The following is a 16,448-nucleotide window of genomic DNA, read 5'->3' as shown; positions in this document are numbered from 1 at the left end:
CAGGCCCTGCTGAACTGTAAGAGATTCTGCAGGACCCTGATCTCTTCTGGGAGCTCATTTCACCAGGATGGAGCCACCACCGAGAATGCCCTGGCCGTTGACTGCCTGCCCTCCTTAAGACTCAGAAGGGCCAATCGGTTCTGGGCCCCTGAACGCAGTGCTCTCTGGGGAATATGTGAGGAAAGGCGGTCCCCTCAGATAGGAAAACTACCTAAGGAGTTGGTGCATTGCAGCCAAGAAGCCGACAGATGGATCATCATAATTGGGATAACTTTGATAAGAAGAATAGGCACTGTTTTTATTTTCTCCGTAACTACACGCAGAATACGGTTTCAGCAGTCACCCTGCCTTAGATTTTGAGCAAGGTTCTTTTGGAGTGTTAAGATTTCCTACAGAACACTGGAAAAGTAAACTTGGAAAGAAAATACAGTGCTTTCTATCCATGTGTTTCTTAGAATCGTAGATAAGACCTCAGTTAGAAAATGCATTTTATATGTTGTCAGACTGATGACAAGAAATATTTTTGACAAGTATGCTTCACCAAATCTTAAACAGAATATTATACCACTAGAGTCTGCACTATAGTACATAAGCAGCCCATGACAGTGGCTATGCATATCCCAAGTCTGCACTATGTGCAACACCCCTCCCACACACAAAGCTGAAAATAATCCAGGAGTCACAAATGGCAACACACCAAGAGCTTGATAAAACTGCCTGGGACTGTGAAACCAGAAGGGATATCAAACATCTGGCAGGCCACAATTTGGCTGACAGAGCTGCATATTGCACAGTTTGAGCCTAATCCAGGAGGAAGCTGCAGAACATGAATACGTTCCACAGCCAATACCCTGCTCCCATCCTCAACTACCACAAAGCCCGTGCTACTTGGGCACCCATGCCATTGGTTGGCTATTCATTTCATAGCCAGAGTTGTCTACACAACACCCAGCTAATGACATATCAGAAATAGAAGCAGCATTGCTTCTGAGCTCCTGGGGCTAAAAAAATAATCCTGTCCAAAGGAATAGCATAGTGCAGCCTCACTCACTGCTCCATGGGACAAGAACAGGCAACCAATAGTAGTAAATGGCTGTACTGTATGGAAGATCATGGAGGTGGGAGATGCGATGTTCATTGGATCACAAGTTGCATGCCGGGAAAAGACTTCTGCCTGACGGCTTGTAAAGCTACTGCTACAGGGAGAAGATAGACCAAAGGTCTCACTCTATATAAAGCAAGTAAATTTATATACATTTATATTTATCCATATGTGTGTATGAATTGACATTCATCTGCTCTGTTATCAAGACTCCCACTCTCTTCTTACAGCCAAAATTCCTGATTGTGCAAATAACAATAATTGTGCAATTTATCTGTTTCAACTGTCAAAGTCTTAATTCCCCCTAGTAATCATCCAGTGGAACATTAAAGGTAAGACATCCCAAGAGCTGAAAGGGATTAGCTTTGTCTGCCACAAAACAACATGAGTTAGGGCTGGGACTACAACCGTTTTTGATTTCTTGTATGTAACATCCCAGCCAAAATTTCAGTAAATACACTGAGCTTCCAATTGTCGTCTTAAAAAGATCACAGACCAGTCAAACCGATCTCAGTAGGATTAGTTATTTCATTGAAGCCATTAAATGCGACAGGAAATAACTATTTATTGAGCTCACCAGAGCAGTAAAAGACTTTCCTTTGGTCTAATGTAACTAACCAGTTAGTTAGTCAAAGGTAAAAAGGTAAAGGTTCCCTTGCTCGAAAGCCAGTCAAATCCGACTCTATGGTTGCAGTGTTCATCTCCGTTTCCAAGCCAAAGAGCCAGCGCTGTCTGAAGATGTTTCCGTGGTCATGTGGCCGGCATGACTAAACACCAAGGCGCACGGAACGCTGTTACCTTCCCACCGAAGTGGTCCCTATTTATCTACTTGCAATTTCTTGCTTTCAAACTGCTAGGTTGGCAGGAGCTGGAACTAGAGAACTCCCTTCTAAATTGGGATATTTAAACAAAAAAACTGGCAGGAAAGGAGGAGCGATATCTGAGTGGGGACATGTTGTTAAGTATATGCTTGCAGTTTATTCCACCCAGCACTCTGCCTGGCAATCTACACAGGAGGCAGACAAGGCACCTTGAGCTCCTCACCCTTAACATCTAGCCTAATGAAGAGTTTGGGAGAATCTGAAAGTTTATACACAGTTTTAGAGTTACTCTTAAAAGGGAATTTAAATGGTTTTTCTTTTGCTATTTTGCTTTAGATCAATACAAGCAGGGGACTCCGATTATCTAACATGCATTACAGACTTGCTCTCACACATGCAACATTTTGTTTCAACTATATTTCAAATGCAGAGTGATTCACGGTTTATCTGCCCACTACCTAGAGTTGTCTTCTATTGGTGACAGGTTTACAACTGTACTATAGACTCAATTCTTATTTGTTCATGCTTAGGGACTACCTATTTATGTAACCTATAATATTTGCAACAGTAATTAGTATCTTTATTATGGTTTTGTATCCTTTCCTTTTCATATACACTCATCATGCATTTGATTCAGTTTGCTTTTGTAGTATATTGTGCGACAGTGCCTTCGATAAACTGCTTAATTTGTTTCAGTAGCATGTTAGATTCCAAATTCCTACTGACAGCTGCATACCCACCAGGGTGATAGGAACTGGCTTCTTTAGGGGACCGAAGTAACAACTTTCTTCCCATTGGGGACCCAAAGCAGCTTACATAATTCTCCTCTCCTCCCTCTTATCCTCACAACAACCCTATGAGGTAGGTCAAGCCAAAAGTGTGAGACTAGCCCAAGGTCACCCAGTGAGCACCATGGCACAATGGGGATTCAAACCTCAGTCTCCCAGATCCTAGTCTGAAATCCTAACCAGCATGCCACACTGGCTTTAATGAGATGGTTACTGTTGAACAGTAGCAAGCAGTCAGGCCTGGGTGAGTCATGCAAGTTGAGTGGAGGCAAGTAGCCTGATTGTTGCTGGTGAGCCAGGCCCCAATAAATTCTCCTTCAAAAGCAAAATAGCCCTGGAAAGAGACCTGCCCCCTACCCCTACCTTTCACTGGCAGAAACCAAGGCTTGTAGCACACACTGGGAATACTGTTGTGGTTGCATTTCTTAAAATACTGCTTTTATTATTTGGGGGCTTTTTTCAGGTTTGTAGAAAGATCTGCCTTGTCTGTTCACGGCTACAGTCTCTGGATTTAAGTATTCACAGATGGGGAATTAGATATACTGATAGCAACCTGCAAACTCTCTCAGCATTAAAGTGGTAAAGGAAGAAGCTTTTACTGGCTTGACTGAGCACCCAATCTGATTTGATGTGCTGTACAACTCAAAAGATTGCATACTGTTTGAGGAATTTGGTTGGTCTTAATGAAACTCCTGCTTTGCCATCCTTATACGTTGTTCCAATAACCAACCTGTTTCCAATCCACACAGAGAAAGTCTCTCCTCAAATTTATGCAAGTACCTGTCAGCAAAGATTCAAGATAGTTAGGAGCAATTAAGGGGTCTATGTAATTTTGAAATGGGCAGTTTGTGACAAATGCCAGCTGTTGGCTTATAACAGCAGCCGAGGCAGCCTCAGTGCTCTAAGAGAGGTGGTGGAGGAGGAGGAGGAGGAGGAGGAGGAGGAACAGAGAACAGTATAAAAGCTATCTGGTGAAATCTGTTAGGAAGGTCAAGGAAGCACCTTTCCCCTTTCAAAAATGAGTAGAATTCTGAAACATAAAATATTGCACAGGGAACACAAGATACATGATTTCAGAAGCAGCATCCAAAACTGAAAAATTAGAGCAGGGAAGCTGAAAGCAGAAAAGACCAACAAAAAAGGCCTCTGTGCAGGGCAAAATACACAGGAAGATGCCCAGCAAAGTAAACATTTCAGACTGAATAAACAGAGTGCAATGTTGAAACCAACTGTGGCCCAGCAGACACAGCTAAATCGAGACAAACTTCTGTAGGCAATAAAAGCATCATGCACTGACTCCGTAAATGAGGAAGCAGGGGGGGAAAGAAAGCTATTGGGCAGTATTCTAGAGTTTCAAATACAATCAGAATGAAACTTTACAAACTGGTTCAAATAAGCCTGCTCCGGCAGGGAGGGCGGGGTATAAATTCGATAAATAAATAAAATAAATAAATAAGCAAAAAGCAACCTAAAAGCAAGAGTGCAGTTCACATCTTCCACGACTTCTGCACTGATCTCTGCTAGCTGCCATCCGATATTTGGTAAAGCAAAAAACTGCAAATCTACGTAAATCCATGCTGTTTAGGGGAGAGAAACGGCCTGATACAAGAGGCCAGCATCATGCTGCATCCAGCCAAGCGTCTTCCCTTTGATTATTATTATTTTTTACTGGCATGATTATATATACGAAGTTTTAAAAAAAAGAAGAGATTTTTCACCCTCTGTGTTTCTTTTCTGGCCATTGAAACAAAGTCTGGGTCCAGGGGCACCTTTAAGATCAAACTTTGTTCTGCTGCTTCAGACCAACTTGGCTACCCACTTGAATCTATTTTCTGGCCATTGTTGTTGTTTGTTTTGTTTCATGATTGGATAGCCCCAGCCTAGCCTGGTCTCGTCAGATCCCAGAAGCTGGGCAGGGATAACGCGGAGGCAGGCAGTGGCAAACCACCTCTGAATTAGTCACTATATAAATCCAAATAAATAAATAAAAACCAATTTTCAAAGTAAGTTTAATTTATAACACTTAGAGATGGGGGGAAAGCTAAACACTTGGGAATCTATAATGATGGTGTTCCACAAGGAAATACCAAAAATTTACATCACTTTTACTTTAAACCCTTAATTGTATAGCCCTTTTATTCCATGTCAATAAATAAAGCCTCATCTTACTATCGGAACTACATGCTATGAAGCAAACACTACAGGAGTCTAATAATTTACCCTGAGTTGCAACAACTTAATAAATACAAAAATTCAAGGCTGTCTAGCTGTATGTCATTCTTGGGCCAAACAACTTTAATGAAGTTTAGCTTAATCCTCTGCTTTTTTGTTGTTGTTGAACAATAGTCAACCAGAATACAACTGCAGCATTTTCATTCCAAGGTATTATATTCAGTATCTTCACAGATTACTTCCAGTGATACAAGATACGGGGCCACTTAAAACACACTTGATCAGCAAGGGAATTTTAACCCCCTTTTTGCAAAGTATAAGTCTCATAAATTCTAGCAACTGATTTGCAGAGATAAAAGTGGCAGCTGTAACTAACTTTAGTCTCATGCAGCTAAGCCAGCATTAGCTAATGGGAATCCGGATTCCCTACCTCCCACTGCTGAGTTTGCACATATATAGAGTGGTGTAGAAGCCTGTGTGAAAACAGTTCATAGATACAGTTGTCTGTGCGGATAGCCTCATTCATCTGTTAAAAGTACCTCCTATGGCATTGTGAGTTGCACCAATCCAAGTCAGAGCAACACAAATTTCTTTGAAAGTCCTGCCAGGGCACCCAGTTTGGCAAGTCGTGGATATCCCAGGCATGTAGGCTGCTTGTACAACTGGTCAAAAGCATCCTATATGCAGGGCAGAAGATGGGGAGAGAAGCTAAAGAAAGATGCATGTCACACAGAGTTCCCAAATCCCAACTCATGTGTATTTCTCACAAGCTAGGCAGAATGGCACAATTTAACCCCCTATGCCAATGATGGTCCATTTATCCCTCTCTCCCCATCAGCTCAGCTTCCTGAATCTCACCACACATATAACATGTACATGAAAGGACATTTTGTTCTATAAAGCATGGGCTGATTTAGGATGGGAGCAGAGTTTAGGATGGAGTTGCTCAAGCTGATCTATGTGTTTAGTGGTGGTTGGTACTCTTGATGCCTTTATTAGGTCATGTGAACTAGCCATGCCTACACTAATGTTCAATAATGAGTCAACTAATACCTTAACACAGAAACAAATCCCTGCGCCTCCCAGCAAAGAACAAGCCCTTCTAAATATCACACTTGATGTTAGAAACACAGATGGCGACATGGACAAATTCAGATTTTATCCCATTTAGTTACAAACCTGAATACTGAATCTGAATTCTTCCAGTCTGCTGTATATAGCACCAGAAACATAAAGAGAGGAATGTGAAACATATTCAGACCCAAGCTTTCAAACAAGTATGAAACAGACTCATCTGGTCTTTATCAGAACTCAAAGTGCCAGATACAGCAATATAAGTGGTGGTGTATTCTAGATTCTTAAAAATCCTTCCTGTCAAAATCCTTCCTGTTGGGTAACTCTTTGGGACTATGTACTCTGTTTATCATCCCTAGCAAGGAAATGGCAGAGCACAGAGGAAATGCAGTTCTTCCCTCCCTTGCAAAAAGCTGAGTTTCAAATACAGTGTTTATAAAACCTTTAATAGCTGAGGAACATTTTCTTTCTGAAGTAAAATAAAAACATGTTTCAGTCATACCGCAAAAGGTTTACTTTTAGAGTGGGGGGGGAGAGCTCACTCTCCTTGGGCTACTACATGAAGTACTGATTTGGGTGTGCCTTCTGATCAGAAAGAGGCAAGTAAAAAAAGGCATTGGAGGAGAAGGATCAATGATCAGGTTCACTCACTTGGGGGGCAGGTACTTATTTTAAAGCCATCCTTACAGCTTGCTAATTTGACTGGGAAAGTGGTATTGTAGAAAGAGTTGCTTAATGCTTTCCATGAATCTCAAGCCCCCCACCAAGGTGTTATCATCTCCACAGGGTAATCAACAAAAAAAAATAGTAGTAGTTTTGGGAGAAAGGCAGGAGGAGATTCAGATTAAGGAAACAGCACAACAGGCGATGGTTAAGGTGGGCAGCTCTGCTGGTCTGAAGCAATGGAATGAAGTTTGAGTCCAGTGGCACCTTTAAGACCAACAAATTTTAAATTCTGAGTATAAGCTTTCATGTGCACACGAAAGCTTATACTCAGAATTAAACTTTGTTGGTCCCAAAGGTCCCACTGGACTCAGGCAAAGGTTAAATTAGACTTCTCCTCCCCTCCCCCCAATGTTAGCAGCTCCACACAGCTACTTTGCAGTATACACACACTCTGTAGGACAGCCGGATCACAGTTCTCCAGCATCACATCCAATTTGACATTTACAAGCAAACTGATTACAAGGGCAGACCAGTTTGACAACAGCCCAGTTTTCTCAGTTGTCTATAAAAACAGGGCTACATCCAATCAGTATGTCATTGGATGTTCTGCTGTCACTGCCCTATAGCATTCATTTACACCTGGATTTTCCTTCATGGGTAAGCAGTGGTTAGAGGGCTGGATTCAGACCTGAGAGATCCAGGCTTATAAATTTCCACCCTGCCATGAAAATTTGTGAGGTGACTTTGGGCCAAACCTACCTCACAAGTTGTTGTGAAGATAAAATGGAGGAGAGAAAAGCTGTTTTGTGTGCACATTAGGGAGCAAAGTGGGATATAAATGAATACAATAAATCCAACTGCCTATTATTGCTATTGTATAATAATACTGCAATATCCACTGAAAGTGTTGATGCAGCCCAGGATGGGAGAATTTAAGGACAACATGGATAAGTTGGAGGGGGTTGCTGAACTATATCTACTGATCCTGTGGAAATTGCTTTGTTCCCGTTGTTCAGCTCCTGGTGTGCATCAATTCTGGCCCCACAGGAAAAAAATGGACAGGGAAAAGCAGGAAGTGGGGGCAGGGAGGAAGCAAGGAAAAGGTTCAGCCCCTTCATGCTGTTCTTTAGAAGCACCCCACCCCACCCCCACCCATGAGAAGTCAGATGACCTGTTCTCAGACACATGGTTCTTGAGAGTCCCTTGGACTGCAAGAAGATCAAATCAGTCAATCCTAAAAGAAATCAGCCCTGACTGTTCCCTGGAAGGCCAGATAATGAAACTGAAGCTCAAATACTTTGGCCACCAAATGAGAAGGGAGCACTCACTGGAGAAGACCCTGATGCTGGGAAAGATTGAAGGTCAAAGAAGACGGGGACGGCAAAGGATGAGATGGTTAGACAGTGTCATAGATGCAACGAACATGAAATTGAGCCAACTTCAGAGGACGGCGGAAGACAGGAAGGCCTGGCGTGATCTGGTCGCGAAGAGTCGGACTCGACTGTGCGACTGAACAACAACAAAAAATGTCCCATTTGCCACTTACACAGAGGAGGCTGCACTCTGAAGTCTGAGTGTGGTTATTCTGTGATCCGACTACCATCTCACCTGATGCAGAAGCACTGAACCTGTCCCCAGAAGAGGCTAACAGGGAGAAGGCACAGCCAGATCAGTGACTCATGTAAAGATACAGTAGGCAGCCTCATCTATGAGCAAATATTTCAGTACATTAAATAAATTATTTCTCAGGGCACCTTAGCAGTTACAACGCAGCACTGAGTTTTGAGATTATGATTCAAGGGCTAAGAATTTAGTTGGACTTGAGTGCTGTATTATACGGCAGTCATGATTTTACAACTTTTCAAGCATAAAAGAAAATAAGAATGTTAAGAGTCTTTTTTTGGTTAAAAATGCTGTTCCTCATGCATAAATTTGCACTAATTTCCACCAATTACCCCCAAGGATTTGGGAGAGTCCCCCCTCATAAAACAAACAAACCCACCTTTGGTTTTACGGGCAACTTTTACTTTGTATATAAAGTCTGAATCAGCAAATGGGCAGCTTAGCATAACCTGCATGCCCATAAGTCACATGGACATCATGACTGACTTCAGAAGCCTTGCTGCTGAGTGTCATGGCAAAGCTGAAGAGGATAAAGTAATTTTTCAGAATGGCCAACCCAGTCAGATTGCTTAAGTAAGCGCCTCATTTTGTGCCAGTTTGGTGTAGTGGTTAAGTGCGCGGACTCTAATCTGGGAGAACCAGGTTTGATTCCCCACTCCTCCACTTGCACCTGCTGATGTGACCTTGGGTCAGTCACAAGCTCTGGCACAGCTGTTCCTGAAAGAGCAGTTTGTGTCAAGAGTTCTCTCAGCCCCACCCACCTCACAGGGTGTCTGTTGTGGGGAGGGGAAGGGAAAGGAGTTTGTAAGCCGCTCTGAGACTTCAAGTGAAGGGCAGGGTATAAATCCAATCTCTTCTTCTTCTTCACCTTTCAGAACTCAGAAGTGTGTAGAAACCAAAAAACAAGTAGTAACCCTGCCCCCCACCCCCAATACAGATGCCCTTTCCTAGAATTACACTCCCATCAGATTATGGAATAATTTCTCTTTTAGAGAACACAATGCTGAAATTCAATCATCTTGGCAGAGATATAATTAGGGTTGCTAAATTGTTTTCGGCCGGGAGCGGGGGGCTCCCGGCTGGCATCCGGGGTGTGCGCGCGCGTCACCCGGATGTGACGTCGCATGTTGGGGCGGGGCCATGGCCATTTGAGGGGAAAACATAGAGTTTTTCCCTCAAATGGCTGTGGCCCGCCCCCAGCGTGCGATGTCACATCCAGGTAACGTGCACGCGGAGGTGTGGTTTCCCCCGGGCCCGATTTTTGTCGCCTCAAAAATCGGGCCGTCAAAGCGGGGGATTCCCCGCCCCCCGGTCCCATTTGGCAACCCTAGATATAATGTTACCAATGGTACTTGTAGTATGAACATTATCTGAACAGATCAGCCAGGATCTATCAAAACAAAGACCAGCTTGCTCGTTTTTGTGGGGCCACAAATGTATCTGGCCTTGTGTCAGAAGCAACTACATATATTGGAGATAGTAATAATGCCAAAATGTACCTTCCAGTTTAGGTCCTAAGAGTACAAGTAAAATAGGCACAGTTGAGATTGCAATATTACTTATAAAGCACAACATTTGGTTATATATGAGTGTTACCTGTTAGAATGATTCCAATATAGAATAGAACAATCTTTAAATGGGCACAGCAGAGATTGCAATATTACTTGTAAAGCACAGCATATGGTTATATGTGAGTGTTACCCGTTAGAATAATTTCAATATAGAATACAACACACTGTTTTTATGCGGTGTTGCATTGTTTACTCTAGTGTTACCCACTGCATTCCTGATTTGTATTTCATTATAATGAAAATAACTAGAGGCATCTCCTTAAGAACAACCTGAGAGACAAGGTAAAAGGAAAGAATGTCTATGGGATGAAGGAACATCCACCTCTGTGAAAAACTACAGCCTTAAAGCAGTGGTTTTTAAAATCCTCTAGAATTCAAGTAGCAGTGGATATTTTGATCAACAATCTACTCTATAAAAAAATCCAAGGAAACTCCAGAGTAGAAACACAGTTCTGTTCCTTTGCTGCCTAAATCCAATTTTGGCTGAGAGATCATTTGAAAGGTATATCATAAGAACATAAGAAGAGCCCTGCTGGATCAGACCAATAGTCCATCTAGTCCAGCATCCTGTCTCACACAGTGGCCAACCAATTCCCCTGGATGGCCAACAATGGGGCATAGAGGCCTGGCATTCCCCTGATGTTGCCCCCTGGCTCTGGGATTCAGAAGTTCCCCTCTGAGGAATGTGGAGGCTCCCCTCGGTCACCCTGGCTAGTAGCCATTGATAGACTTATCCTCCATGAATCTAATCCCCTTTTAAAGCTGTTTATCCCTACCGCCATCACTACATCCTCTGGCAGTGAATTCCAGATTTTAATCACTCCCTGTTCAAAGCAATATTTCCTTTTGCCCATCCTGAATCTACTGCCCATCAGCTTCACTGGATGCCCTTCAGTTCTAGTAATTTAGGAGAGGGAGAAATAGTTCTCTTTGTTAATTCTCTCCCATCACATGTATAATTTTATAAACCTCTATCATGTCCCCCCCCTTAGCCATCTCTTTTCTAAACAGAAAAGTCCCAGACTCATCAGCCTTTTCCTCATAGGGAAGGTGCTCCAACACCCTAATCATTTTAGTTGCCCTCTTCTGTACTCTTTCCAATTCTGCAATGTTCTTTTGGACCTACAATGACCAAAACGGTGCACAGTATTCCAAATGAGGCCGCACCATAGATCTATACAGGAGCATTACAATATTGGCCGTTTTTTTTCTCAGTCCCTTTTCTAATAACCTCCAGCATAGAGTTTGCCTTTTTTACCACTGCAGCACACTGGCTTGACACTTTCATTTAGCTATCCACTACAACCCCAAGATCTTTCCCCCTCTCTTACCAACACTGAACTTCATTTGCCACATTGTCGCCCACTCACCCAGGTTGTGGAGGTCCTCTTGGAGCTCTTCACAGTCAGCCTTGGTTTTCACCATCCTGAATAATTGTGTGTCATCTGCAAATTTGGCTACTATACTACTCACCCCTAGTTCCAGATCATTGATGAATAAAAATAGTACCGATCCATGTGGGACCCCACTGCTTACTTCCCTTCATTGTGAGAACTGTCCATTAATTCCTACTCTTTGCTTCCTCTCATTTAACCACTTCTTAACCCATAAGAGAATTTGTCCCTCTTATCCCATAACTTCTACATCTATTCAAGAGTCTTTGGTGAGGTACCTTGTCAAAAGACTTTTGAAAATTCAGGTATATAAGGTCTACTGGGTCACTATTGTCTGCATTTCACCCATATACAGTTAAGCTCTAAAACTGAGAAAGATCCATTAGACTATTTGGTTACATTTTTCTTATTCAAAGCAACACACATTTCCAAATATGCAACTGTCATAACCAAAAAGATGTTGCTACTACATAGTCAAAGTCAGTGTTATTAAAAAGCAATCTAGGGGAGAATTTCTATGTTGTGCTTTACTGTTCCTGCCTTGGGTCGATCCGTATTTGTCTAATACATTCCTTACATTGCATGGCATTAAATTTCTCTACAACAAGCAGACAGTTACCAAGTATATTTGGACACCATCAAGTTTTACAACCTCTTGGTAGAGGATGGCAGTTCTGTCCATGTTCTGATTGCAATGCAGCCTCTTAAGGTAAGCACAGAGCACAGTTTTAGTTGAAAGTCTGTATGACATTTCCAAGTACGAGCCACTGGTCCTGCTTAACTAAAGAAGAGTTAACAAAGGAATGTATTCTTGCAGCTCAAATTCAATTAAATAAGACTTCTGCAGGAGAAGTTCCTGGTGGGTTGTACAACAAATCTTTAGGCTCAAATGACACTTGGATAAAACTATTTGAAAACCAAAAGATTTCAAACAGTCTAAAAGGAAATAACCAGGAAAAACCTTTAGCTAGCTGCCTTTTTAACTGCATTTCTGCCTCTTAAATAAAGTCCTTTACACAGGAGTGCAAGGCCACCTTTTATCCATTAACCAGTAGATATCCCAGAGTCTCAAAGAGGACACAAAGCATCTGCCAGTCACAGAGATCACTTTGAATCAACACAACAATGCTGCTGCCATTTTCACTGGGGTCCTCTAAGCTGGGGCAGGATTTAGGGGGGCCTGGTTTGCATTGAAAAGACTTGGCTGCCAAATTCCAGAAGCTGCTTAGAGAGAGCAATGCTCAGTCATGGTTTTGGAATGCTTCCTTGTTCCTAAGCTATTCAACAACTAGCACAACCTCCTCCCCACCCTCATATAAATGTTTAATAGTGAGCTAAACAAGCAGAGATCACTTATTTTTCAAAGGTCACAGAGAATCACTGTTCACTTCACAGGACAAGCCAGGAAATGTCCCAGCAACACAAAAAGGCACTAAGTTCCCAATAAGCAGCACATCAGAGCATGCATGAAAAACAAGCAGAGCCTGAGAATTGTGCTCTCATCTAGCTGCTGTTCTTAGCCACCATATCATTCATCTCATTTTGCTAGTTACAGCTCCCACCCATCCTTACTCACTAGTGATTGGGGTGGGGGGGATTAACACATCCGAAACCCTGTCAAAAGTAAGGGAAGCCCAGAAACTAAAGTATTAAAAGAACCCTTCCTTTATGATATAGTAGGGAAGGTGAATCCAAACTTGGGCTCAATTTAAGCCTGGGTTCAGTTCCTAAACATATAATGAAATGCGGGGGGGGGGGAGCTCCTATGAGCATGTGCAGATTAAAGTGGCTCACTGATGAGAGAAAAGCAGAATCTCTTCCAGGATTAGAGATAAAGCTTTCAAGGTCAGAGTAGAGATAACTCCAGGTTTGGGGATAAGATTACCAGCAGCCCTGGAGAAAAATATCCTGTCCCTTTCATAGAGGCTTAAAGTAGAGATGGGAAGCTGGAGCTCTTGAGGCCATGGAGATAAATAGCATTCTATTAAGCCTCCATTAAAGGGACAGGCCATTTTTTTTTCTCCAGACATCTGGCAATCTGACTCAAAACCCAACGTCTTTACTTTTAGAAATTAAAAGCAGTCTAGCTCCTCAAACAATATGGCCTTTTCAGCAACAAGTTTAACTGGGAGGGCCCTTTAAGAAGTGAAGGTGACTGGGTCAACACCTTAACATTCCCATCTCACAGTCTGCCAACAAGTTCTACTCTCTAGCACCTCACCTTCTTTGCAACTGAGCTGCTTGGCAGATCTGGTTAACTTCAAGGCCCTCCAATTATTAACTCCTTTCCAAAAGGGATTAATGGAAAGGTAACAAAGAGGCCCACAAAGAACCTTACCCTTCATAACACACAGTAACATTATCTATTTATCCAGGTACTAGAAGCAGTGCCTCTTTAGTGGTAGCCCATCATGTTGTGGAACACCATTGGTCCCCTGACACACACCATTAGTAAGCAACTCACAAATTTTTAATCCAACCAGAGACCTGAAGAAGTGCTTCTTGCAACTGTTTTGAAGAGAAAATGGACTTACAGCTCCTCCTTAAAATTTCTAAAGGAGTTTAAATATGATTTCTTTGAAAATTTTCATTGGTGTTGCAATCCCATTTGTTTACTTGAGCTTTTAATGGGATTTGAATACCAAGTATGGAGGGGTGATACTTGGTGTTTGATTTTGTTAGCTTGAAAATGTGGTGCTTTGTAATTACTATTTATTACTGTGAGACATCATGAAAGGTCAGTCATAAGTATTTTAACTAATGTGTGTTTAAAAAATTGATTTTACATTACCAGTTGCCTCATTGAACAAAAAGTTAAAATACAATAAACTTAGCCTCCACTCATGAAAGCCCTCCTCTCCATTTACATCTGGAGCAGTGTTCCCTCTCAGATGAGTTAGTGTGAGCTAGCTCACAGTTTTTTGGCCTCCGGCTCACATATTTTTGTCTCAGCTCAGGAAGGATGGCTCCAGAGCAAACTAATTTCTGCAGCAGCCAAATTGCTCGCTCACAACTTTAATGCCAGTAGCTCACAAAGTAGGATTTCTGCTCACAAGACTCCACCGCTTAGAGGGAGCATTGATCTAGAGTAACAACTTACATTCTCCTTACTGTCCAGCCCAATCTCTTCCACTACAAAAATTACAGTACCACCATCTTCCCCTTGTATCTGTAGGTATCCTTCCTCCTTATATAACACAATAGCATACCAATTGCTGTCCATTAATCTATTCCCTCCCCTCATTCCCCTGTTCCATGTACAACATGTACTCAACCAGTAGGAGAAAGTTCTTCCCTTTTCACCTCTTTGGGTTGCCAGTGCCCCCCCCCCCTCCAATCCTCGGAAGGGGATGGGGGTGGGTAGGGTTGTCAGATCCAGGTTGGGGAACTCCTGGAGGTTCGGGGGCAGACCCAGAGGAGGGTAGGGACCTCAGTGGAGTACAATGCCATCGAGTCCACCTTGCAGCACATCCATTTTTTCCAGGGGAACCGATCTCTGTAGTCTGGAGATAAACTGTAACTCCAGAGGGTCCCCACATCCTACCTGGAGGCTGACATCCCTACTTTTGAATTAGCAAACACTACAGACATTATGGGAGGGCAGAAGCCCTTCTTAGAAACACCGCTAAAGCGTAAATCCCTGCAGAACTCCGCACAACTTCCTTCCACGTACAGCTGTAGAGAAACGTGTTGTCAACCACGTCCAAGCAACGAATCCAATACGCTCCAATCCCCCTGAACGTTGGCAAAGCTGTTTCTGAGTAGCATGCACTGAATAGTACGGCAAGTGGGCAGAAGGGACTCGCCCTGCTCCTCGTAACGACCGAATCGCAACGCACTCCTCTCCCCCAGCCTCACAGGCTTCCTCATTCTTATTTGGCCCCCTGGGGCTGGCCCCAACCCAACCGCCTTTCTTCCCCTATAAGGCTCCCCCCTCCCGTCTCCACTGCTACTCAATCCTCCCCCCGCACCAATCCATACCAAGCTACTTCCCAGGATGGGACGCAAAAGAATACTCGGGTGCTGGTCGGATAACCGTCCCGAGGGAGCGGCCCAAGTACATCGGGCCCCCGTACCTTGGGGTGGTGTCGGGCCGCTGCCTCGCTCACTCTCTTCTTCGCCCTGACTAAGCGGCTGGAAGGAGCAAGAGTCGAGCCCGTTCTCACTTCTTGGGACTGGCAGCGCCTCTGGGGCCGCCTCAGGGAGGAGCTAGACTTGTTACGGGGGCGGGTCAGCGATCTTTCGTTTGAATAGTCTAGGAGGGTTCCCCGGCAGTTAATGAGAACAGAGTCTCTCCGAGGTCCAAAAGTCAGCATTGCAACACGCGAAGTTGCAGCGCTTCTGAAAATAGAATGCATTTTTCGTCACTGACTAATCGCTTTGTAAACGCCTGGAAAGAGTTTCCGATCGTGATGATAGTTTCGACAGCGCAAAGTTCAGTAGTTCACGACTCCTCCATCCTTGGAGATCACGCCCTCTTTCCTTCTCAGATTTGTTGTTAGGGAATGCAATTGGAAAGCACTCTCTATGTAGGTAAAGGCGTTCTTCTCTTTGTTGCTATTTCTTCCAAGGCGAAGGTTGTGCCGGCCGTCGTGTAAACTCCTGGGGGCATAGGGTACCAGAGATGTGGGCATGGGCAGAGCAGCCGAGAATGAAGAACTCTCTAGTATTAAAACAAAACACACCCACCCTGTATGTTTTGAAAAGTATAACAGTTGAGAGACTGAGCCACCAGATTAAAGTAGTTCAAAATCAAACCCCTTAGGTGAGACCTGATATGTGGAATATACTATCTCCTACAGAGTACTTTAGTTCCTATATGTAAAACCCCACACATAATTAGGGAAACTATGAAAATACTTCATTTTTGTGCTATAGTGGGAATTGTATGTTACATAGCTTTATATAGGATGCAGATGGTCAGATAATGACTTCAGGTCTGCACAGTTGGATAGATATTCACAGTAGACCAGAGGTCATTTCGGGGGGGATCGCAGGGGAACGCAGTTCCCCCGGGTGAGGTGCAGGGGGGCGGGGCACATGACGAAGCCCCGCCCCCTGCTTCTGGCCGCCCCGCTTCCAGCCCTCATTCAGCCAGGAGGAGGCAGGAGAAGAGGGAGGGTAAGTTGCTTCCTCCCCGCCTCTCCCCACCCCTGCCTGCCTGGGGCCAGGGAGGGCCTTGGCGGGGCTTCCTCGCACTCCCGCTGACCTTGCAGGTCCACCGCTGGGCCCCTGAT

At 43.6% G+C, this 16,448-nt stretch overlaps 1 protein-coding gene across 2 annotated transcripts in view; it reads right to left on the bottom strand.

The window, feature by feature from the left end:
* Positions 1 to 15,389, bottom strand: part of LOC107108149 (rho-related GTP-binding protein RhoC) — a 36,267-nt gene extending 20,878 nt beyond the window's left edge. The window contains exon 1 of one of the 2 annotated variants that reach the window (XM_015408551.1): positions 15,288 to 15,389. The gene's annotated coding sequence lies outside the window, so the exon portion shown is untranslated. The remainder of the gene's footprint in view (positions 1 to 15,287) is intronic. The other variant, XM_015408550.1, reaches the window with a different exon arrangement.
* Positions 15,390 to 16,448: the final 1,059 nt, after the last annotated feature.

Source organism: Gekko japonicus, unplaced genomic scaffold (genome assembly GCF_001447785.1).
Source record: "Gekko japonicus isolate JY-2015 unplaced genomic scaffold, Gekko_japonicus_V1.1 scaffold1312, whole genome shotgun sequence".
In the NCBI taxonomy this organism is placed as follows: Eukaryota; Metazoa; Chordata; class Lepidosauria; order Squamata; family Gekkonidae; genus Gekko; species Gekko japonicus.
The sequence above is the reverse complement of the archived record's forward strand: the minus strand, read 5'-3'. Positions and strand labels throughout refer to the sequence as shown.